The sequence below is a fragment of the Culex pipiens genome, chromosome 1 (genome assembly GCF_016801865.2).
Source record: "Culex pipiens pallens isolate TS chromosome 1, TS_CPP_V2, whole genome shotgun sequence".
NCBI lineage: Eukaryota > Metazoa > Arthropoda > Insecta > Diptera > Culicidae > Culex > Culex pipiens.
In genome coordinates this window covers 69,522,349-69,547,641 of record NC_068937.1, presented here as the reverse complement: position 1 = coordinate 69,547,641, position 25,293 = coordinate 69,522,349, and the positions used below count along the sequence as shown (strand labels likewise).

Below are 25,293 nucleotides of genomic sequence, written 5' to 3'. Positions count from 1 at the left end.
CATCGTCGTAAATATGTCGATTCAGCATGAATTTTAATCGGAAAAATCGTCAAAAAATCACACTGCATCGATTTTTGACGCTCTATCGATTCACCTTGACAGAACTCGTCTATCTTCAACCCTCGAATTTTGAGAAAATAAATTCCGTGGAGTTCGAGTGATGTCCGTGTGTGGTAAAATTTCTGCCAAATTTTGTGTCACGTAATCCTCGGCTCCCCTATTTTCGATTCTGATTGTTAAAAGTGCATTTGAAAGCTGGTGTGCTGAACAAGGGTCATTTTGAGACCGAATTTCGAAATATCCATCTGTTTTCGGATGCGGCCAGACTTTTCAACAAAATACACAGTTTTCAAATGAAAATATGGTCAAAATTTTTCATTTTCATATATTTTATTTATCTCAAAAATTGCATTTTTCTAGCTCTACAACCTCCCAAATTTTCATCCAGATCCATAATCTGGTTCTGGAGTTAGAGCCGTTTGATTAACCTACCAAAAGAAAAAAAATCCCTAAAAAAAGGTAAAAGCCCACCTGGTGACCTTCGCCAACACTTTTTATTTCTGATTTTATCCGAAATTTTTTTCTACATTCATTGTACAGACCATGAGTGAGCATCTGAAACAAATTTGACATCTATCGGCAATCCGGATCAATTTTTAGAGCGATTTACTTTTTGCCTTTCTTACTAAAGAAAGGTATAGGTTTTACTTTAAGCCAGGACGTCATTTCCATCGTCGTAAATATGTCGATTCAGCATGAATTTTAATCGGAAAAATCGTCAAAAAATCACACTGCATCGATTTTTGACGCTCTATCGATTCACCTTGACAGAACTCGTCTATCTTCAACCCTCGAATTTTGAGAAAATAAATTCCGTGGAGTTCGAGTGATGTCCGTGTGTGGTAAAATTTTTGCCAAATTTTGTGTCACGTAATCCTCGGCTCTCCTATTTTCGATTCTGATTGTTAAAAGTGCATTTGAAAGCTGGTGTGCTGAACAAGGGTCATTTTGAGACCGAATTTCGAAATATCCATCTGTTTTCGGATGCGGCCAGACTTTTCAACAAAATACACAGTTTTCAAATGAAAATATGGTCAAAATTTTTCATTTTCATATATTTTATTTATCTCAAAACTTGCATTTTTCTAGCTCTACAACCTCCCAAATTTTCATCCAGATCCATAATCTGGTTCTGGAGTTAGAGCCGTTTGATTAACCTACCAAAAGAAAAAAAAAATCCCTAAAAAAAGGTAAAAGCCCACCTGGTGACCTTCGCCAACACTTTTTATTTCTGATTTTATCCGAAATTTTTTTCTACATTCATTGTACAGACCATGAGTGAGCATCTGAAACAAATTTGACATCTATCGGCAATCCGGATCAATTTTTAGAGCGATTTACTTTTTGCCTTTCTTACTAAAGAAAGGTATAGGTTTTACTTTAAGCCAGGACGTCATTTCCATCGTCGTAAATATGTCGATTCAGCATGAATTTTAATCGGAAAAATCGTCAAAAAATCACACTGCATCGATTTTTGACGCTCTATCGATTCACCTTGACAGAACTCGTCTATCTTCAACCCTCGAATTTTGAGAAAATAAATTCCGTGGAGTTCGAGTGATGTCCGTGTGTGGTAAAATTTCTGCCAAATTTTGTGTCACGTAATCCTCGGCTCTCCTATTTTCGATTCTGATTGTTAAAAGTGCATTTGAAAGCTGGTGTGCTGAACAAGGGTCATTTTGAGACCGAATTTCGAAATATCCATCTGTTTTCGGATGCGGCCAGACTTTTCAACAAAATACACAGTTTTCAAATGAAAATATGGTCAAAATTTTTCATTTTCATATATTTTATTTATCTCAAAACTTGCATTTTTCTAGCTCTACAACCTCCCAAATTTTCATCCAGATCCATAATCTGGTTCTGGAGTTAGAGCCGTTTGATTAACCTACCAAAAGAAAAAAAATCCCTAAAAAAAGGTAAAAGCCCACCTGGTGACCTTCGCCAACACTTTTTATTTCTGATTTTATCCGAAATTTTTTTCTACATTCATTGTACAGACCATGAGTGAGCATCTGAAACAAATTTGACATCTATCGGCAATCCGGATCAATTTTTAGAGCGATTTACTTTTTGCCTTTCTTACTAAAGAAAGGTATAGGTTTTACTTTAAGCCAGGACGTCATTTCCATCGTCGTAAATATGTCGATTCAGCATGAATTTTAATCGGAAAAATCGTCAAAAAATCACACTGCATCGATTTTTGACGCTTCGTCGCCAAGTCGACAAGTTGTCAAGTTGAGCTTCGAATACTGGCGCAAGAATGCTGGCGCATCTATTTTGTGGCTCGACTTATACTCGTTTTGTAGTAGCTTGTCTACCGATGTTTCCTACAACGTGTAAGATATCGTAGCTTTTCGTTTTCTTTTGCCCTATGCGTTTTTGCATAACTTTCCAATGTTTATGCAAAAACTTTTGTGACATAGGACATTCATCCGGCTACAATCAATTTTTTTCCCGTGCGCTCCTAAAATCGCCTAAATGTAGACTTCATTTGTCGTAAGTTTATTTAACAGGGTTCATTGGATTCCAATAGGAGCTTTCTAAGCTTTTCATCGTTTATATCGTTTTCAAAGTTTTCAATGCTGGTGACGCCAATGGCTTTCTACTTAAGGTAGTCGCGATTGTGTGTGTTGTGGTGCGGTTTTAAAAATAGCAATTTCTGACACTCTCACTTATGTAGAAGCTGAATGGCGAGCTTCTCTGCACCGTGCGGCACACGCGGTTCACTTGTAGGGGAAATATACCCATTTTAATCACTCTAAGCCGTTCGACCAATTATCATCACTTTTGCCGTTTTCCGCTATTAAATCAACTTTTTCAAGTGTATCAACAATGGAGAGTTGTTTACTCACTTTTATTTGAGCTATTTATTACTTTGGACAAGTCATGAGCAAAATGCTGATAGGCCGATAATATAAATAGGCTGAAAAAGGGAATAGTTCCCCTACCTCGGTTTTTCTTTACGCCTGCTTTGTTCGGTACGATGGTACGATGAACCAAAATACCAACACACAAAAGGGCTCGACCGAAGCTAGAAAACCAAAACCGCGGTGTGCGTTGTCACTGGCGCATGGGAAGCTGGCTATGCTCGCGTTTGTCATAAACTCTTGTTTGATTAAGAATATGTACGATTACAAATATTCTTTTGGTGAAAATAGCGTTTTTTATTTCTTTTCGAAAGCATATCATTTATAATACTTTGCTTTCATCATTAGACTTTCTTTTCTGACGTTATAAATAAACAAAGTCGTGGTTATGAATTTAAAGAAGAAGTTCTACTAATGTTATATTCTTTAGTAAGAAAGGCTCTATCTCACCCCAGGTGGGATTAAATCGGGTTTTTTCAATTTCTTTACGGAAGCAAGTGAATGTCCCAAAATTGAATTTATGTATGTATGTATTGTATACATTGTATTTGTGTATTGTATACATTGTATACAATACATACATACATAAATTCAATTTTGGGACATTCACTTGCTTCCGTTAAGAAATTGAAAAAAAGAATATTCAATTTTCAAGGCCTACTATGCTCTCACGCAATGTACTGTTGAAAATTGATGGTTAAGTAAAACATTTGCTGTGCAATACAGAGCTTTCCAACTTAAAAATGTGATATCTCAAGAAATATTCATTTTACCCTGAGTTTTTGATTGAATTTAATGTAAAAAACTCTCAGCAATCGAATGCAATTGTCAGTTTTCCCGTAAGTGCTCGTCCAAAGGATTTTAAAACCTAAAGCGCAAAATTTTCATTTCTGGCAACACTGTACGTAAATTTTGAGTACGCCATTCGATTCTACGTCAAAAAATCTTCAAATATGCATACCCAAAAGTTCACGTTTTGTAAACTTTTCTCTTAGCAAAATGCATTTTAAAAATGAGGTTTTTCAAAAATCTCAGAAAAAGAGGGGGGTGCCACGGGCGCGGGGGTGGACCAAATGTCACCAAACTTTGGATTCTTTGTTTTTGGGGCAAAAACAACCCCCATGCCAAATATGAGCAGAATTGGTGAAGGTCGATGTTGGACGCGTGGTCACTTAAGAAGGAATGACCCATATATTAGCTATTTTTTTTACTTCACAAAAAACTAATAAGAAGTTCATGTAACAAGCTTGTGGACCTTTGAAAAATCACTCAGTGCGAATAAATATTCGTTAACATTTTAAACTACAATTTTGAGTCCCAAAACGCACAAGAAACGATCTTGTATTTGCAGATTCAGAAAAAAAAATCAAATGGTCGATTTAGTTCCTCAGATAAAGAGGATACTGAAGTTAACGTTTCATAGTATAAGTATGAATTAAATGTAACTTAATTGATTGAAAAGAAACCATATTATTATATTTCCTTTTAAATAATTGCCACTATTGACATAGAAAAAAACTCCCGGGTCCCGGGAATTCCCGGGAAATGGCCAAATTCAACTCTCGATTCCCGAAAAATTGAAAATCTCGAGAATCGTCACCCTTTAGATAGGGGAAATATACCCATTTTAATCACACTTAGCCGTTCGACCAATTCTCATCGCTTTTGCAGTTTTCCGCTATTAAATAAACATTTTTGGATACGCCAATAATGGAAAGTTGCTTGCTCACTTTTATTTGAGCTTTTGTTACTTTGGAATAGTCAAAAACACTTTATGAAAGCTGTAATTCATGATCAAAGTGCTGATAGGCCGATAATAGAAATAGGCTGAGAAAGGGTATATTTCCCCTACTTTCGATAGGCAGAAACTGACGGCATCAAAAGATCCGTTTTTTCACCCGTCTTTGCCCACTGTGCAGCGGCTTAAATAAAAAGAAACAGGAAAGTTTAAGTTTTCTGAGTCTCATCTCGGAACTCGGTGCAAAATTAGATTTTTTCAGCACTCGTCGCGTTTATGTACGACTCGTGCTGAAAAAATCTACTGTTTGGACTGTCGTGAATTCAGCGTCTCTGAATCACGAAAATAAATTCAAATAAAAACGCTTGTAAAAACGCCACCTTGGGCAGCTCAAAAATGACATCCGTTCTCTTCGAATTATTTCAACGAACTGATGAACCACAGCTGGAAACAGCGCAACCAAAGCCGAACGTTCAATCTTCAATCTTCTATCTCTTTCATTCTCCCCCAAAATGAAATGTCAAACCCACTCAAGCGCCACAGTGTTGTCAGAATCACGTTAGACAATTAAAATGTCTGTACACTCAACATAAAATACCTTCTACAGTATTATTACAAATTACCTAAAAGTCCGTTTGAAGTTTATGTTACCAAATTATTATCAAATCAACTGTATTCTCCACAATATCCCTTTCCTCTACTCTTTCAACCTAACTACCTTGTTCAAACCCCTCGTCGTCTAATCAAATCTTAAAAATAAAAAAAAACTCTTATTGCCTTGACCTACAATGTATATCCGTTGTTCCTCTATTCTGTTCGATTTCACCTAGAAATTCAATCTCAAGCTCGAATCCAAGCGTGTAGATATCAAGCCTACCGTTTTTCAAATTATTGCTTCAAAATTAGCATAAAATTCTAAAACTCAGACCTCTACTAACGCTTTTCTACATCATCCAAATATCGAACATCAAATGAGCCTATGTATATATATTTTTTTTAATTCAATTTCAACCTCAAATCAGGACGAGTCTACCGTATCACCAACCATCGCTTCAAAAAAAGGCTGAAATTCTAAAACTTATCAGAACGAATTTCTACTAACACTATTATGCATGCATTAGATCTCCGCTATCGATTGAAAGAATTCAATCAAAAGCTCAAATGTAAGGCGTGTAGGTCTTGAATCTATCGTTTTTTTTTTTAGATTCTTGAAACAATACTGAATGAAACTGTTAATCCCTTTTCCAATCTCTCTTCTCACAAGATATTTCCTAACAATTCAATCAAAAGCTCAAATGTAAGGCGTGTAGGTCTTGAGTCTACCGTTTCTTAGATTCTTGCAACAATACTGACTGAAATTCTTAAACCCTTTTTCGATCTCTCTTCCCTTCTCGATCGTCTCACTCGACGTAATCTTTGTTCGATATTTCCCAAGAATTCAATCAAAAGCTCAAATGTAAGGCGTGTAGGTCTTGAGTCTACCGTTTCTTAGATTCTTGCAACAATACTGACTGAAATTCTTAAACCCTTTTTCGATCTCTCTTCCCTTCTCAATCGTCTCGCTTGACGTAATCTTTGTTCGATATTTCCCAAGAATTCAATCAAAAGCTCAAATGTAAGGCGTGTAGGTCTTGAGTCTACCGTTTCTTAGATTCTTGCAACAATACTGACTGAAACTCTTAAACCTTTTTTTGATCTCTCTTCTCTTCCCGATCGTCTCGCTAGACGTAATCTTTGTTCGATGTTTTCCCAAGAATTCAATCAAAAGCTCAAATGTAAGGCGTGTAGGTCTTGAGTCTACCGTTTCTTAGATTCTTGCATCAATACTGACTGAAACTCTTCAACCCTTAAACCTCTTGCTCTATTTATTTAACTTTTCCTAGAAGACCTCCTGCTTTTTTTTTTGTAGGGAGACCTCTCGCTCCACTTTTCTTCTTTTTTTTTTTTTAGGGAGACCACTCGCTCCATTTTTCTTTTCTTTTATTGGTTAGGAGACCTCTCGCTCCACTTTTTTTTTAAGGAGACCTCTCGCTCCACTTTTTTTTTAAGGAGACCTCTCGCTCCATTTTTTTTTTACATTTCCTGGGAGACCTCTCGCTCTATTTTTCTTCTTTCTTTTTTTTTTTTAGGGTGACTTCTCGCTCCATTTTTCTTTTCTTTTTTATTGGTTAGGAGACCTCTCGCTCCACTTATTTTTTTTTAAGGAGACCTCTCGCTCCATTTTTTTTTACATTTCCTGGGAGACCTCTCGCTCCATTTTTTTTTATAGGGAAACCTCTCGCTCCATTTTTCATCTTTTTTTTTTTAAATAGGAGATATATATTTTTTTTGTTTGGGTAACTATCGCTTCATTTTTTCCATTCACAACTTGGGAGGCATCTCTTGCAACTCCCTCGTCTTTTCCTGAGCCAGGTCAAATCGTTCACATCACTAAAATCACTGATTCTATTTTAGATCACCGAACCCAACTACAAGTCTGAACGCAATTCCACGTGATTCCGTGACCTCCACTTTTCCGTCAATCCCCAATTCTTACGCCCTTTATCGCACCAACACCAATGCAAATCTTTAAGCATTTCCTTGCAGTCCCGACCGCCATCTTACCTTCCTCTGAGCATTCCCATAGCAGCACTCAGCCTTGTCAATTTTCACAAAATTACACTTTCACTTTCACCATACCACTCTGTCGTGATCGGGGACTTTCTTTTATAATAAAAACACAGATATTTTGCAATTAACAAACAACACGTCTTATTCCACAGAAATTAACCACAAAACTGATTTGACAATCTTCATTCTCTCTTTCGCCGGCCGCGCGCATCTCGTTGTTTTCTCGCTCGTTGTTCTCTCTCGCAGCTCGCTAGCGCGCTCTCGCACTCAATCTACAATTAGCTAAAAAGGCAATATTCATGAAGGTGCGCACTTTTTGTTGCGCTCTTAACTCTTATTTATGAATTATATCAATCTTATAATAAATACTCATTTAATAATTTATTACATATTCAATCCTGCAACCCATAATCCCTACACACTCAAACTCAAATAACTACCAAACCGCGCCATTGTCGTGAATTCAGCGTCTCTGAATCACGAAAATAAATTCAAATAAAAACGCCACCTTGGGCAGCTCAAAAATGACATCCGTTCTCTTCGAATTATTTCAACGAACTGATGAACCACAGCTGGAAACAGCGCAACCAAAGCCGAACGTTCAATCTTCAATCTTCTATCTCTTTCATTCTCCCCCAAAATGAAATGTCAAACCCACTCAAGCGCCACAGTGTTGTCAGAATCACGTTAGACAATTAAAATGTCTGTACACTCAACATAAAATACCTTCTACAGTATTATTACAAATTACCTAAAAGTCCGTTTGAAGTTTATGTTACCAAATTATTATCAAATCAACTGTATTCTCCACATGGACTTTATTGCATAAACTACTACTTTGATTGTTTTTTGGAGACGCGTTGTTCCGCGATCGGGAAGGAAATCGTTCGATTTTCGGTGTAAAACCTGACCGATTCGGGTTTAATACGTGCTTGTCGACGCGCCGTGGAGTGTTCTTTCGAAATAGTGTCGAGTATTGCGTGAAATTAATAAAATAGGGTGTTTTTGGGCCATTTTAGTGTTGGCTGTGTTTAATTTTGTTGCTTTGGTCGGCCATTGTGCAAATGTTTTGGTGCTCAGCGGGTAGAGAGAGTGAGAGGGGACATTTGCCAAGAGAATGACTTCTCTGAGTGCTTTTTTTTGTGCTTATACTGGTTGTGGTGATAGTGGTTGTCTTTGGCCGGAGGATGACCGCGAATTGGCAGAGGAGGGAATCAAGAAGGAATGTTGACGTGACCCTGGTGCGGAGGAAAGCAGGAATGGCCTGCTGCCCTGGAGGAGATTTCAATCGGGTGAGTGCGTTCCTTGACGGAAAAAGTGACACTCTCGCCGCGAGAGATGTCATTTGGCTTATGTGTGTATGTGTAGGAACCCTGGTGGCAGATTTAACGTCTGGCATCTGACGTCTGACAGATTGGAGTAAGTGTTGCCAAAATACCAGCAAAAACATTGAATCTGCAGGCTTACAGACTTGTGGTGTTTAGGATTGTAGAGATGATAACGATAGTATTTAAATCCAACGTTGTTTATGTTTTGTTCTACGTTTGAATGACTTCAAATAAAGTGAAGAAAAATCAGGATTGTGCCTGCAAGAATGGTGGGTGAAGGGACGTGTTGGTTGGGGAAATTATTCAATTATGTTCCACCAGTGCAAGCGGATGGTTGTGTTTGTGTGCAAAGTGAAAAAAAAAGAAAAAAATGAAAGAAAAAACAAATCAGGATTGTGAGATGGACTTTTGCGGTGTTCGTTTTGTGCTGTTTTCGGGATCGTGAAAATCAGGAGTGAGTCGCGCTGTAGTTATAAAACAAAGTCGATCTTGAAAATTATTTATATTAATCGGTGAGTTATTTTGTGCTTCAAGCCCTTTCTTCATCATCGCTGATTGGATGGCAAGTTGACGATTGAGTTCGTTAGGTTTATCGTGTAACAAAATTATTTTGATTCATCAAGAACGTCGTGTGGTGCGCGAGTCTTTTTTTGTGTTGAAAAGACCTTCCCATAGCTCCGTAGCTCGGAGGGCTCGACGCACGGGGTGGTCACTATACATATATAGCATATTTCGCATGTATTTACTACGGTAAATCCGTATGTGCATCCATATTCACGAGATAGAAAAAAACACGAAATTCTACTTTACGATTTATTTCAGTGGTGCAGGTTGTCAGTTGTCGTCGTCGCGCGCTGCATATTGTTTACAAACAAGAAAAAAGGAAAACGCACACGAAAAGTAGCGATTGCGTTCCCGGTCCTGCTACAGACGGCGTTCAAGACAGCGCACCCGGTTCCATCACCGCCACTAGCATTCCAAGGAACCGGCAAATGAAACCGGGACCGAGTTCTTTATCAAGTATCAAGCTGGTTCGCAGTCCCAACAGACGGAAGTCACAATCACTTTCCGGTAAAATTAAGATGCACCCCAGGAAAATTTCCTGTAGCCGGAGTTGAACCTGCTTGAGTGGATTCCGGAACAGTGGCCCAGAAATGGTTCTTCGACAAGCAAGTGACTGCCGGATACAACCTATCTATGGAATGGGAGCTGCCACGGAACGGGACGTGTGGGTGAGTACAAGGAGAAACGAATAAAAGCTATAGGTTATGTTTTTCAAATTCTTTCTTTTCCGTGAATTTTCAGGGCCAAGGAACGAACAGGAATCTTTACTAAAGTAGATCCAGACCAAGGAAGAGTCAATTTTGTCGCAATAGGATGATTTAGGGTTTGCTATGGTGACAACAACGGTCAAGAAGTTCGATCCGGCCTCGATGCGCCGCGGAAACCAACCTGCAGGGAACATTTCGTCACCAGGTAGACTACGACTTAGTTTCAACGACGTAACAGTAGTCCCTGCTGCTGCTCGTGCAAGGATTATCAACCGCCGGGACGCTATCTACGCAGCCGCCGCCACCTAAGGAACAGCGCTCCCTGTCGCTGATGGCCCGCTTCTTGTCAATGCTGATCGAGCACCGGCGGCAAGACGTTAGCGACCAAGCCATGAAGAAGGCGGATGCTGGAAGTGAGTTTCACGATTGAGTTATTCAAATTAAGCTTAAAATAAAACTAAATTTGTAATGTTTGCAGAAAATGGATCGGGTCTGGGCCGGTGAATACGTCGTCATAAGCATCGCGAGAAGAACGAGCTAAGTACTGTGCGAAGTACTCGTACATTCTGACCCTAGTGATAACACCTGTGGCAATTTAATTCAATTTAACATGTATTAATCAGTACCAAATAAAAAGGCTGGTCAGGGTGTTTTTTTTGCTCGGAGAGTCCAACTCTTTTCGCTACGCCTCCAATCGACTGCACCTTTTTTGTCGGTGAACAGGTTATGGCGAAAACGATAAGACATCAGCATTCGCTTTAGAAAAATTAGTCCCCAGGTTGATGTTCTGCAACTTGATAATCGCGAGGCGGACATGATCTGACGGTTGTGCACGGATAACGTAACCGACAATACAAGAGTGCCAAGTCCCACAGACGCAAGCGTGGTGATTATTGCATTCGATCGTAATATTACGATCGTAATTTCTCGACTCACGAACGAGATTTCTCGATAGTAAGATTACGACTTACCATCGACAAATCTCGATCTACTATCGACAAATTACGACTTACCATCGAGAAATTACGATCGTCATTTGACTGTTGAGAAATCTCGATCGTGGATCGAGAAATTACGATCGTAATTTGTAATACCGTTTTTTTGAATATTTTTCTATTTAAACAAAATATTTAAAAAAAATCTAAGTTCAATTTTTTAATATGAAAAATAAGAAAAATTAAGAAAAATCAAATTTCAAAAATTTCAAAAATTTCATAAATTTCAAAAAATTCAAAATCTTTAAAAATTTCAAAAGTTTTAAAAATTTCAAAAATTTCAAAAATTTAAAAAATTTCGAAAATTTAAAAAATTTCGAAAATTTCAAAAATTTCAGAAATTTCAAAAATTTCAAAAATTTCAAAAATATCAAAAATTTCAAAAATTTTAAAAATTTCAAAAATTTTAAAAATTTCAAAAATTTCAAAAATTTCAGAAATTTCAGAAATTTTAAAAATTTCAAGAATTTTAAAAATTTTAATTTTTTTTTTAAATTTTTTTTTTAATTTTTAAATTTTTGAAATTTTTGAAATTTTTGAAATTTTTGAAATTTTTGAAATTTTTGAAATTTTTGAAATTTTTGAAATTTTTGAAATTTTTGAAATTTTTGAAATTTTTGAAATTTTTGAAATTTTTGAAATTTTTGAAATTTTTGAAATTTTTGAAATTTTTGAAATTTTTAAAATTTTTGAAATTTTTAAAGATTTTGAATTTTTTGAATTTTTTAATTTTTTGAAATTTTTGTTTTTTTTTTGAAAATCATGAATTAAATAAAAACATTTTCAAAACGAGCTTCGAACCCATATCGAGATTTTCTCGATCGTCGGTCGTAATTTGTCGATGGTAGATCGAGAAATTACGATCGAATGATCTCAATCTACTATCGACTAATTACGACTTACCATCGACAAATTACGACTTACCATTGACAAATTACGATCGTAATATTACGATCGAGAAATCTCGATCGTGAGTCGAGAAATTACGATCGAAATATTACGATCGAATGCAATAATCACCACGAAGGCCTTGTCCCAAGAGCCGGACAGGGCGTAGTTACCGCAAGAGCACTACGTCGCTGATGATGTGCGAAAGACCGTACAAGCGCTTCTTCGATACTTTAGTCGGGGTCGTCCCGGGTAAGCTTCGACACGATCAGCGGGGATGCTAGGTGCTACTTCGTGGGGGGAGGGGTTTGTTCCGGTTTTATAGGTGTCGAACACAGCATGCCAATTTTTTACCGTACACAACTGGATCAACGACAACCCAGTTCCATCACTAGGTAAACGACACCTTCGCCTTTGCCGCTCTATTCAGCAGGTGTTGTTTGACCAAAAATGATTTGGCCACATTCCTCAGCTTCCGGCTCCAGTCCGGGTAGTTCTAGTTTTTCTAGTTCCATCCGAATCTTCTTCGAAATACAAAACTAATCTAGGTGACAGTTGCCAATGACGTTTAGAAACGTCACAGCCCACACTGATCGAAATTTTCTCTCAAATGTTTAAGTTCATCCTCGTGAATCCGTATTTACCATTATTTACCATTATTTACTGGATTTGCTCCAAATGCCATACGGATCAAGCATGTGCCCAACCCCTTGGCTCGACGTCGGTTGTTTGTGTGCTAAGTCCTCTCCATAGCATCGTAGCTCGAGAGGCAACGAAAATCAATACCTTATCTAGCTAAAAGAAATAAGATCGGAAGGCACTTGATGGTTGAGTTCGTCGCGTCTATTCCGTAACAAATTTGTGAACTAAATGATTATATAATTAAAAATCAGACTACGCTATCATTGCAGCATTGCGTTTAACAACTCATTTTATAAATAAATATTATTTGGTTTTATCTTTCCACAGCCGGCTGTCTAAGATTAAACACATTTAATTAAAAAATTAACAACAGTTAAACGGGAAATGTCTCATCCGCAGCATCCGATTGTTTGCCTTGAGAATAATATATAACACCTTTTAACAAACACTATGATTTTGGGTCGCATCATAATCTTCTATGATGAATCCTGACCAAACACCCTATCCTACTACTCCATAGCATCGTAGCTCGAGAGGCAACGAAAATCAATACCTTATCTAGCTAAAAGAAATAAGATCGGAAGGCACTTGATGGTTGAGTTCGTTGCGTCTATTCCGTAACAAATTTGTGAACTAAATGATTATATAATTAAAAATCAGACTACGCTATCATTGCAGCATTGCGTTTAACAACTCATTTTATAAATAAATATTATTTGGTTTTATCTTTCCACAGCCGGCTGTCTAAGATTAAACACATTTAATTAAAAAATTAACAACAGTTAAACGGGAAATGTCTCATCCGCAGCATCCGATTGTTTGCCTTGAGAATAATATATAACACCTTTTAACAAACACTATGATTTTGGGTCGCATCATAATCTTCTATGATGAATCCTGACCAAACACCCTATCCTACTAACAAGTTTTCAGGCTCTACTGCGCACTGCGAATCATCGAGACCATGCCACCTGACCACTACTTCATCTTCACCGATAGCTTAGCTCTGTTGAGGCTATCCGGTCTCTGAAGCCGACCAGGGAGTCTGCGTTTTTCCTCACGGAAATACGCAAGACTTTAAACAACCTGGCGGCTCAGTCCTTCAGCATCACGGTGGTGTGGGTCCGCGCTCATTGCTCGATTCCGGGTAATGAGAAGGCGGACTTGCTCGCCAAGAAGGGTGCTGAGAGTGGAGACATTTTTGAAAGGCCAATTAGCCTACAAGAATGCTACGGTTTTCCGAGGCAGCGTGCGCTTCTGGATTGGCAAAAACAATGGGACGACGACACCAAGGGACGTTGGATGTATTCCATACGACCTAAGGTGCAAAGAAAAGCCTGGTTCAAGGGAATGGACTTGACGCGTGGATTCATCAGAACGATGTCCCGCCTTATGTCGAACCATTACTCGTCCAAGGCTCATCTGTACCGTATCAACATGAGTGATACAAACTTATGCGACTGTGGGCAGGGTTATCAGGACATCGACCATCTCGTATGGGCGTGTCCAGATCACCAGGCTCACAGAATTAAGTTGAAAGATACCCTCAGGGCCCGAGGAAGACCACCAGAAATTCCGATGCGAGACGCGTTATTTCAACAAGACCTTGATGTTCTCTATCCGATCTATCAGTTCCTCTTAGATTCCAATATATCTATTTAGTTTTTCTTCCAGTTAGTTTTCCTTCAGTTAGTTTTCCTTCAGTTAGTATAACTCGCCTTCACACAAAGCCGTCGTTTCTGGTTGCACCGGAAGCAAAGCAAGAACGCCCCAGCAGCTGGACACCGAGTTGCGGCTGAGGACCAAACGCAAAGGCCAGCAGAGCCAACCAAGACCCCTACACAATCCCCCTTCCCTTCCCACGCCTTGTCTTTAACATCAATCCCTTCCCTACTAACCCCGAGTAGGCCGCGGGTAATCGGCTCCCCTTCCACTAACATTTACACACAAGATCCTCTGTAATTATTAAGTCAAATGTAATTACAAAAGCCGACTCGGTCCTAACCAGGTCCCAGTACCGAAAAGGACCTAATAAAAATAATTTTATGAAAAAAAAAAAAAAAAGTTTTCAGGCTCCTGGCGCTTGTGGGGTGTAAGCACAGAGTAAATCAGCTGCCCTAGTAGCAACCTGCGCTAACTAACATTCCCGTCCCTTAAAATCGAGGTCTACAAACTGACATGGCGGGCGCCGTTGGTGGCCAATGACTGTTACCTATTCGCAACTGATCTTGTTTTGGCAATCATGGTGTTTTATCTTTTCAGCGCATTCATACATGCTGTTGATAAGGGAAACACCACTTGATAGTCGAAGCCTATGATCAGTAGTGCTGAAAGGATATTACGGTTCTGTTCAGCAACGGAGAAGGACAACCATGGGTGGTCTCTCATGCTCATGCTCATGCTAAACTACTACTTTGATTGTTTTTTGTTGATTTTTTTCTGTTTGAGTATTAGATGTTTATTGTTTAGATGTTTATTGTTTATTCGTCAAGCTTATGTAGACTACTTACAATTTTCTTACATACACTCAACCCCCGGTGGTTGGTCACTTTTTCGTTTGACACTTTTTTAGTTTGTACCCCGTTGGTTGGTCAAAGTCAAACTAAAAAGTGACGAACTGTCGCTTTTTACACAGCGCTCTCGCATACTATCAAAACAAACGTTTGGTAGTGTGTGTGAACTCCGTGTAAAAGGGGTGTCAAACTAAAAAGTGACCCCGTTCGTTTGACAACAGTTGGTGTCAAACCATCGGGGTTTGAGTGTACTAGATATTATTTCTATTGTACAGATTTTTTCGTAGTTCCGGTTTAGACATGTCGAAATGTATGTACTGTGAATTTTCATTTTAAAAGCGCATCATTTGATTTAATGGCGAATTTTTTAAATAATTTGTCGTGTATGCAGTTATTCTAAAAAGTTGTGAATGTCTAAGAGTACGGCTTGGTTCATGAATACTATTGCGTATTACTGAAAATAATGCTGCTGACTGTATGCGTTGAGAAATAATGTCGTTGATGAAAGAGAGCATGGCAAATTTACGACGTTCTTGTAATGATTGTATGTTTATGAGCATGCAGCGTGCTTCATACAATGGGAGAGGAAATGCAGTCCAGTTAAGTTTACGTAGTGCGTACAGTAAGAATTGTTTTTGGACAGATTCAATACGTGCTTGGTGTACGGCATTAAGACACGGAATCCTGATTACAAGGACTATTGTATCATGTTACCCATTTTTACTGTTATTAAGCATTTCCAGATCTATAACACAGTTCCTGAGAGGAAAAGTACTGTTCCATTTTTTTTTTTTCTTCACAACTTATTTTTATTAGGTCCTTTTAGGTGCTGCGACCAGGTTAGGACCGAGGATCAAAAGTACAACAAATAATAAATAATAAAAAAAAAACCGTAACTGAATTAGATGATCATTTTCTCGTGCCATGTGTCAGCAAGTGTGCGATCACGTCAATCTGTTCTTCGGGTGTCTTGCACTGCCTCAAGCGAACTCTGTATTCTCGGTAAATGGCCCACAACTCCGACTCGCTGTACAGTATCCGTTCACCTTGTTGCTCCTTCGGGGTTGCACCGGCGTCGGCGCCAGTATTTCCTTGACTTCTTCCGGGACGAGGATGTTTCTCTTCCGGTACCGCTCCAGGTAGCGGAGGAAAATCCGCCGCGGTAAACACAGCTCCTGCCGGAGTCTGTTTGTCCTTCTTCCATGCTGGCTGCTTCGGCTTGGACGCCTGCTGCCTCGACTGGATGAACTGCGCACGTTTGGGACAGCTGCGGTCCAGACCCTCGTGGGATCCAGAACAGTTGACACATTTCTTGGCTTGGGTTTCTTCTGCTTTGCACTTTTCTGTGTTGTGGGGACCCCCACAGCTGCTGCACCTGGGCTTGAGATGGCAGTTACTGGTTCCGTGACCGAACTGCAAGCAGTTCTTGCACTGGGTCACGTGCGGTTCTTTGTTCCGGTAGGCCACCCACCGGACGATGACTGGTCCCACTTTCTTCACCTTCATACTCAACTCCTTGATACTGGTGTGCCCCTTGGGGAAGAGCACGATGAAAGGCGTCTCATCGATGGCGGGAAGCTGCTGCTTCCGCCTGATGGCGTGTACTGCCAAGACGTCCAGCTGATGTTCCGTCTTGAGCAGCTCCTTGACGTAATCCGGTTCCACGTTCGGGAGACCTCGCATTACTACCCGGTGCGGTCTCGCACTGCGCATTCCGTGCGTGTAGAACTGCACCTTGTTCTTCTTCAGGTGAGCTTGCACCGTGTCGAAGTCGTCGCTCGAGAAGCACGTAATTTTTGTGCCGTACCGCGTCAGTTTGTGTTCCGGCTGGACATCACATGACGACATCACCTTCGCAAGGCGGGCGAAGCTCGTTTCTTTCACCACCAGCGGCGGCTGCTTCTTCTCCCCGGCCGACTTGCCGGTTGCTGGTACCACGGGGATGGTTTTTTCTGCTGCTGGGTTCGCATTGTTGTTGTTGTTGCTCTCCTCCGCTAGCGGGCTGAACTTGTTGTTGCTGAGCAGTTTCTCCACATCGCCGTCGTTGCCGCCATCGCCGACGTTGATCTCCTCCTTAGCCTTCCTGCGGCGAACCTTGACCACGGGACGAAATTCGCCCCCGTCCTCTTTTCCTCCTTCGGAGTCTTCCACCTCCATTCCCGTCGCCGCCTGCGTCTTGGGTTGAAACCCGTCCGGTTTCTCCCACACACTTTTCCTCAAGGCCGCGTTCCAGTAGAACGTCCTTCCATTCTCAGCCCTGTGCTCCGTCCACTCACTCTCCACCGTCGCGGCCGCCGCCATGGCCGTCGGCGAAAGTTAACAAAACACCGTCAAAAACGCGCTAAGCTAGCTCTAAAGACGACCAAACCCAACGAAAGTTGAACAGGGAGTGTGAAGTACTGTTCCATCCAGATGCTGTAAACTCCATTTCTTGTGCCTTGTGCGCTATGTATCGCTAGAACCGCGGTGACTATTTTTTATCGTCATTTTTCAAGCTCTTCCCAGCAGCTATTATTTGCCGCGCGGGGTCTTGTAAAGACAATTGTCTTTTTGCGGTGCTACTTTTGCGGTGTTCCCTTTGCTCTGATCTGGACAATGCAACTGGACTGCAGTGCAATACCGATCGGCTGGGCATTATTTACATGCGAAAACACGAGGAAAGTATTTTGGGAAAGAGGCGCAAAGGAATATCCCAAGATCGATCTTTGCCCTCTGATTTTTCAGACTATTTTTGAAAAGAAGGGCGACATAAACTATGAAACATATTTGCATCGACCTTTGTGATAGAATGTTAGCTAAAAAATAGGTAAATTTTATTTTGGAGTGTAACTATTTTTTCGTAATTGTCCTAACCAATTCGATTGATCAGAAATTTTCTTTAAAAGATACAGATTTTAGAAAATTTGCATACCATTTTTGAATGGATAGCTCCAGAAAATGTATGTGAATATCTCCATAACGTTTGAGCCAAATAAAAAAAATATTAATGAAATCGATTCCCAGTTCCTCTTGTGCTTTGGATGCATTCACTTTCTTGATGACAATCACGATGAACACTAGTATGCTTAGGAGTGAAGGAGGAGTGGTAAAATTTTACGTACATATGTAAAATATTATTTTCGTTTAGGTAAAATTTTATATACTTGCACGCAACAAAACGAAACTTGGACGCAAGATGTTACTCATGACACCTAAATGCTGGCGCAGTCGTGTTTTATTTCCAAAAAATAAATTGATTTAAAAAAATGTCAACGCAGTGCACGCGATTCAATAAATAAATTAAAAAAAATTGTAACTAACCTGACAAATATTGAACAATGAATATGTTCATAAATTATATAAAATATATTGATAACTCCGACTCCAGCTCCAACTCCGGGTCTATCAGAAATTTACGACTCCGGCTCCGACTCCGACTCCAGCTCATAAAATTTAGCCAGCTCCGACTCCGACTCCGACTCCAGCTATTCGAGTTTTGACGACTCCGACTCCGACTCCATAGCCCTGGTAAAATCAAATTTGCAATCAAAAAGTACTTTAGTGAAATTTTGATGAAGTGCACCGTTTTCAAGTTAAAGCCATTTTTACATATGTTTCATGTTTTAAAATTGTAAATTGGTTGCTGAGATATCGACATTAGAAAATGGTGGGTCATCAATTTTCCTGTTTCTAAACACAATTTTGTACAGCAGTATTGAATTATTTGTATTTATTTATTGCTACAAGAGGACAATTTTAAATTAATTCAAACAATTATGAAAAAACACGACTGCGCCAGCATTTAGGTGTCATGAGTAACATCTTGCGTCCAAGTTTCGTTTTGTTGCGTGCAAGTATATAAAATTTTACCTAAACGAAAATAATATTTTACATATGTACGTAAAATTTTACCACTCCTACATAAAATTTTACCGCGATCTTTCTTGATCTTTCTTAAGTGAGGAAAATTGCTCTGCCCAGTTTTTCTCACTCAATCACAGAAACATGTTTCTTTTAAGTTCAATCGTTTGTGTTATAACATTAATTTTTTGATTTGCTGTAATTAATTAACAAATTAAAACCGTTTGGACTTATTATATCCGTGCGATTATATACAATGGAAGAAACCCAAATCACGGAAACTTTTTCTACAAGTGACAATATTTTGCAGCATTATCCCGTTATGCCAATTTCATTATTTTATCCAGATGGACTTTATACACCAGAAAGTAATCTTCATATAAGTGGAAATAGTCAGTACGCCGATAGAAGTGATTGTGGATCAAAGAATGAAACAGTTTTTCCAAGTTGCTGTGAAGAAAACATAACTAATTCTGATCAAAATGCAAAATGCTCGGCAACAAAAAATACTGAAAACTTTAAACGCTTTTCTGTTGATAACATATTGCAAATAGCAGATCTAAGCAGCGGAAAAAAATCAACAGGTAAGTTTTGCACTAGAGAAAGCTATCCGATAAAAAAATTACGATTACCCGAAACTGTGTAATCTCATTAACTTTATGGCGCATTTTGCACTTTACTACAGTCTTGCGCAATTATTTTCATCACAGTGATTTTTCATCACATTCATGACGAAGAACCCAGTTACCGAGGCAGGCTGTTTGTTTATTTATTTTGCGAAAGTTTTAAAAACGAATGGATTCTACAGTGCAGAGATAGTGACTCGGTCCGGTTAGTCCCAGGACTGGCAAGATACTAGGGTTTTTTTTAAAATAAGACGACTGCTTGTTCCGGCTGTGGAATTTAGGTCTTCGTACCGGCATCATGGCTTACGGCGGTTCTTAGTTGTTCCTGTGGAGTTTTGCAACCACGCGGTGTTGTTGTCATCTCGATGAACACTGAAAAAATCTGACATAGAAAATTCAAATGCTTTTTCACGTGAGCTGCTCAAAAAATCATTACGATGATTTGCCATGTTTTTCTTTTGACATAGATGTGGTTTTCATGTGACATTTAAATGATAATCATTAGAAATCAGCTGATTAAAAGCGAGATTTTTTCATTCTTTTATCGCGTGGTATTCACTTTGGAGTCAATAGAATTTCACTCAGATTTGCCCCATTTGACTTCTCCTTTCATTTCGAAGTGAAAATCACATGACATTGAAATGTGTTGGTTTCAAAGGTGGTTGATGAAAAAATACTTATTCGTAAGATGGCGACGGACGAAGACAGTCCAATTAGCTTTTTCTTTATCGAATAAAGTATTTTATAGTAAAACTCATATTTTTGAGAGTAAAATAAATTGTGCTAGAACTTTTTGGTAAGTATTTGATAGAAAAAGAGTGAATATTGACAAATGTACAAAAATACTAACAATGTCAATGAATTGGCAGGATTTCAAACTCCGGTGAAGGGTTGACTCCTGAACTCGTTTTTCCCGGACCGACACTGTATTGGCCGATTAATCCGGCAACTTCGGCATCTGGCTGCAGTATGACTTGCGTTCCGGAACGAACAAAATGTGCACCCGGCGGCAGTTCCGTGATGCGGTGCTGGGCGACACTTCTTCCCATACCCGTCCGTGGCAACTCCAGATCCAGATCAAGGTTGAGTCGATGGAGGCCTCCAAGAACCGTTGTCAAGCAGTTTGACGACTTCAAGAACCGGTTCCCGTTACCGGAAGCTATTCTCGTTCCGTCGCCCAGACATCTACTAGCTGTAAAATGTGCCGTTGCCTCCGGGTCGGGAAAGTAAGAAGTGAAAAATATAAAAAAAGATCGTTGCCCGGTTGTTTTTGTGCGACAATTTGTATTTATTTCATGGGATACTTATAATAAAAAGTTCTTTTTCAATAAAATTGATTTTTAATATTAATAAAAAAATTGAGATAATCATAAAACTGTATGCAATATTCAGTACACATGAATATCGCTGGAAAACCTTCAATTTACACTACAAAACCATTTGGAATGCATGTGCACTCCATTCCAATGTCATGTGAGCTTTCACTCAAGATTAACGTGTTTTGCATTTGGATTTGCAGGGTCGCTCGATGGATTCTTTCAAGTGATTTACACGTGAAGTTCACATGCTAAGTCGTATAGGGCAGATTCATGTGTGAAACATGTGATATTGCTATGTTGGTTTCTTTCAGTGAAAATGTTCAGAAGTTCTTGTGGTCACTACTGCCTTCATCCGTTGATGCTGGTTGGTTTTCTCTCGGTTGCTGACTGAAGCCAGGAGATGTTGTATTCTCTGCATTTTTTGCCGCTGATTCAACGGCAATGGCTGCAGATTTGGAACCACTCGAACAGATCCCGCTCCTGGTGACACCAAAGCAAGAAAATCTACGTCCGTGAAAGCTGATGGCGTCTTACGACGATTTGTGTTGGTGCCTCGTCGTCGCTTGCTGTCGAATTTTTACAAACTCAGCCCGTTTTGGGCAGCTCCGATTCTTGGTCTAATGGTCGCCGCCGCAATTGAAGCATTTGGCTTCGATGTTCTCGTTGATTGTTTCGCATGCTTAAGTTTTGTGCTCACCTCCGCAGGTTGCACAACGACTCTTGATGAAACAGTTCCTTCCACCATGTCCAAACTGCAAATGCAAACAGTTCGAACATTGGGTCACGTCACGGTGCACTGGACGATAACGTTCCCAAAACACGATGATGTTGAAAATTGCCCGAACTGCTTTCAGCTCAGACAGCGTTGTTGGCGTTGTTCTCAAGATGAACTTCTTGAAGACTTCGATCACGTTCAACTTAAAAGTTTTGAGCACACTCACATCCATGTCGTACTGGCCGCGGAGGACCTAAAATTTTAACTTTTTGTACTAATTTGTTTTTTTTGCAAGTTATTAAATTACTGTTAAAAAGCATAAAAACTAACTTTTTTAAACTGTTATTATAAAACATGTTAAGTTTGATTAATGTTTTAAAAAATTATATTAAACAAAGCATATTACAAATTTTGTTAAACATATTTAAAAAAGATTTCTCGTGAATTCCTTAAAAATAGAAACTGATCAAAATGTTCACCAAATTTTAAGATTATATTTTTATTATGTTGTATAAAATTACTTACCATCACTGTGAGATCATCCGATAAGTCATCATCATCTACAACGGTCTCAGGTTTAGTTATTTTTCTTGTGGCTGGACACAGAATTTACACCAAAGCGAACCCTTTGCTTCAAAAAGACTTATGAAAATTATTAGTAATTTTATACAAAATTCTTAATTTCGGCTATAAACTGATAAAAGGAACGTAAATAAATGTAGTTATAATGAGGAAAGAAGAAATATCAATAATGTAGAGCAAGTTGTGGCGCTATAACCACGGCAAATAGTGTCCAGGGCATTTGTGGAAATACAATGTCCCATCCCCAAGGGTCCCTGAGCACCAAAACTCCTTAGCATGGTGCTTCCAACTAGAGGTGGGCAAAAAAAAGAGCGAGCCGCTCAAAGAGCCGGATCGTTTAAAAGAACGAACGAACCATGGCTCACAAAAAAAGAACCGCGGTTCTTTTTTAACTTCCGGTCTTTTGAAAGAATCGTTCCAAGATGAAATATTTTTTAAACTTGTTATAAATATAGTTTATTAAACCAACAAATTGTAATATTTAAATTGTTTTTGAGAATTTTAAATACAATTTCAAATATTTCAAAAAAAAAAAAAAAGCTAAGCAATCCACTTTAACGACCCCGGGTCTTTAATGGTCTCTGTTGCAAGTTTCTGCTCATTTCTAGGCGTCCGAAGGTAATGTGTAGTGAGTCACCCAAAACCTCTTTTACGCAAATATTTAAATGCTAGTTAAAAAAATACACCCAGCATTGGTCTCTTGGTGTACTTTCTCATCAATATACATTGAAAGACTCTCAAAAGCAATTGATGTTAATATTCGAAAACAACTTAATAGTTTTCAAGCTCATATTTTCAATTTCTTACTTTTTTAAATTCCAAAAGTAAATGATTTCCTAAACAAAGTGAAGGAACTTTTCAGTGTACTGACCTTGATGTACGGTTTTAACCGAATAAAAATTTTAGCATTTCAAATTGTTTGTGAGCAATTCTCTACCAAAACCGGAAATGGATTTTATTTGTATTTTTTGATTTGGCTCAAACTTTGTGGGGGCCTTCCCTATGACCAAATAAGCTATTTTGCGTCATTGGTTCACCCATACAAGTCTCCATACAATTTTGGCAGCTGTCCATACAAAAATGGTATGTAAATATTCAAACAGCTGTAACTTTTGAGTGAATTTTCTGATCAATTTGGTCTTCGGCAAAGTTGTAGGTATTGTTGAGGACTTTTGAGAAAAAAATAGGTACACGGTAAAAAAAATTGCAGATTTTTTTATCAACTTTTTTTTCACTAAAACTCAATTTCCCAAAATACGTATTTTTTGATTTTCGAGATTTTTTGATATGTTTTAGGGGACAAAATTCCGCAACTTTTGAGCCATAGAGAAACATGGTCAAAAAATCTGACGCCGAGTTATGATTTTTTGAAAAAATAGTGATTTTTGGAAAAAATCGAAGTTTTATGCAAAAACAAGTTTGACATTATTTTTGTTCTAGGGGACAAAAATCCGCAACTTTTGAGCCATAGAGAAACATGGTCAAAAAATCTGCCGCCGAGTTATGATTTTTTGAAAAAATAGTGATTTTTGGAAAAAATCGAAGTTTTATGCAAAAACAAGTTTGACATTATTTTTTAATGCAAAATTGAATTTGCAATCGAAAAGTACTTTACAGATTTTTTGATAAAGGGCTCCGTTTTCAAGATATAGCCACCGAAAGTTTAATTTTAGCGAAATATTTGCAGTTTTTCAATTTTTAAAAATAGTGACCATGAGTCTAAGAGACATTGAAGATTGGACCTCGGGTTGCTGAGATACAGCGGCTTAAAGAAAGAGAAACAGGAAAATTGAAGTTTTCTAAGTCTCACCCAAACAGCCCACCATTTTCTTATGACGATATCTCAGCAATCAAAGGTCCGATTTTCAATTTTAATACATTAAACATTCGTGAAATTTTTTGATCTTTTCGAAAAAATATTTTGAATTTTTTAAAATCAAGACTAACATTTTTAAAGGGCCAAACATTGAATATTACGCCAATTTAAAATGCTAGTTTTGATTTAAAAATTTTCAAGAGATTTTTTTTCGAAAAGATCGGAAAGTTTCACGAATGTTTCATGTATTAACATTGAAAATCGGATCATTAGTTGCTGAGATATCGTCATTAGAAAATGGTGTGTTTTTTTGGTGATATTAAGAAAACTTCAATTTTCGTGTTTCTTTTTCTTAAAGCGGCTCTATCTCAGCAACCCGAGGTCCAATCTTCAATGTCTCTTAAACAATTTTATAGCAAATTTTCTGAACCTTTCAAAAAAAAATATTTTTAGGAATGGTCATTCATGGTCACTATTTTTTAAAATTGAAAAACTGCAAATATTTCGCTAAAATCAAACTTTCGGTGGCTATATCTTGAGAACGGAGCCCTTTAACAAAAAATCTGTAAAGTACTTTTCGATTGCAAATTCAACTTTGCATTAAAAAGTAATGTCAAACTTGTTTTTGCATGAAACTTCGATTTTTTCCAAAAATCACTATTTTTTCAAAAATTCATAACTCGGCGGCAGATTTTTTGACCATGTTTCTCTATGGCTCAAAAGTTGCGGATTTTTGTCCCCTAGAACATATCAAAAAATCTCGAAAATCAGAAAATACGTATTTTGGGAAATTGAGTTTTAGTGAAAAAAAAGTTGATAAAAAAATCTGCAAATTTTTTTTACCGTGTACCTATTTTTTTCTCAAAAGTCCTCAACAATACCTACAACATTGCCAAAGACACCAAATTGATCAGAAAATTCACTCAAAAGTTACAGCTGTTTGAATATTTACATATCATTTTTGTATGGACAGCAGCCAAAATTGTATGGAGACTTGTATGGGTGAACCAATGACGCAAAATAGCTTATTTGGTCATAGGGAAGGCCCCCACAAAGTTTGAGTCAAATCAAAAAATACAAAAAATAAAAATGGTCGAAATCGGCCGATTTCGTAGAGAGTTGCTCATGTAAATTATTACCAAAAAGCTACTAAGTAGCTGAAAGACTTTGTAAAAAAATTAAATCCTCTGGCCCGAATAAATTTCAGCGTTTATAGACTTTATCGATAGAATCAGAATGTAGATAAGAGTTAACAGAATATTTTCTCTAGATAAAATATCAGCATAAGTACAATTTTGGCAGTAATAAACGCAATTTAAATATGGAGGACCCGATTCGAGTGGTAGAAAAGATAGTTCTCCCATAATGAATACATTGTAGAAAAAAGCAAAAACTGCTGGAATGGAAGTGCTCCATTAAAAGAAATTTATCCAAAATCCTAGATTAAAGTTTGGATGTCATTCAATTATTCGAACGTTTA

The 25,293-nt window shown here is 38.2% G+C and overlaps 2 long non-coding RNA genes across 2 annotated transcripts; one reads left to right on the top strand and one right to left on the bottom strand.

Annotated features, from left to right (window-relative positions):
• Positions 1-7,408: 7,408 nt before the first annotated feature.
• On the bottom strand, positions 7,409-7,807 carry LOC128093561 (uncharacterized). Its single transcript, XR_008212589.1, has 2 exons — positions 7,667-7,807; positions 7,409-7,560 (listed from the first exon to the last, which is right to left on the bottom strand). It is a non-coding gene; the product is annotated as an uncharacterized LOC128093561 (long non-coding RNA).
• A 1,186-nt stretch (positions 7,808-8,993) lies between these two features.
• On the top strand, positions 8,994-10,929 carry LOC120426973 (uncharacterized). The gene is made up of 4 exons (XR_005606792.2): positions 8,994-9,118; positions 9,429-9,838; positions 9,912-10,290; positions 10,356-10,929. It is a non-coding gene; the product is annotated as an uncharacterized LOC120426973 (long non-coding RNA).
• Positions 10,930-25,293: the final 14,364 nt, after the last annotated feature.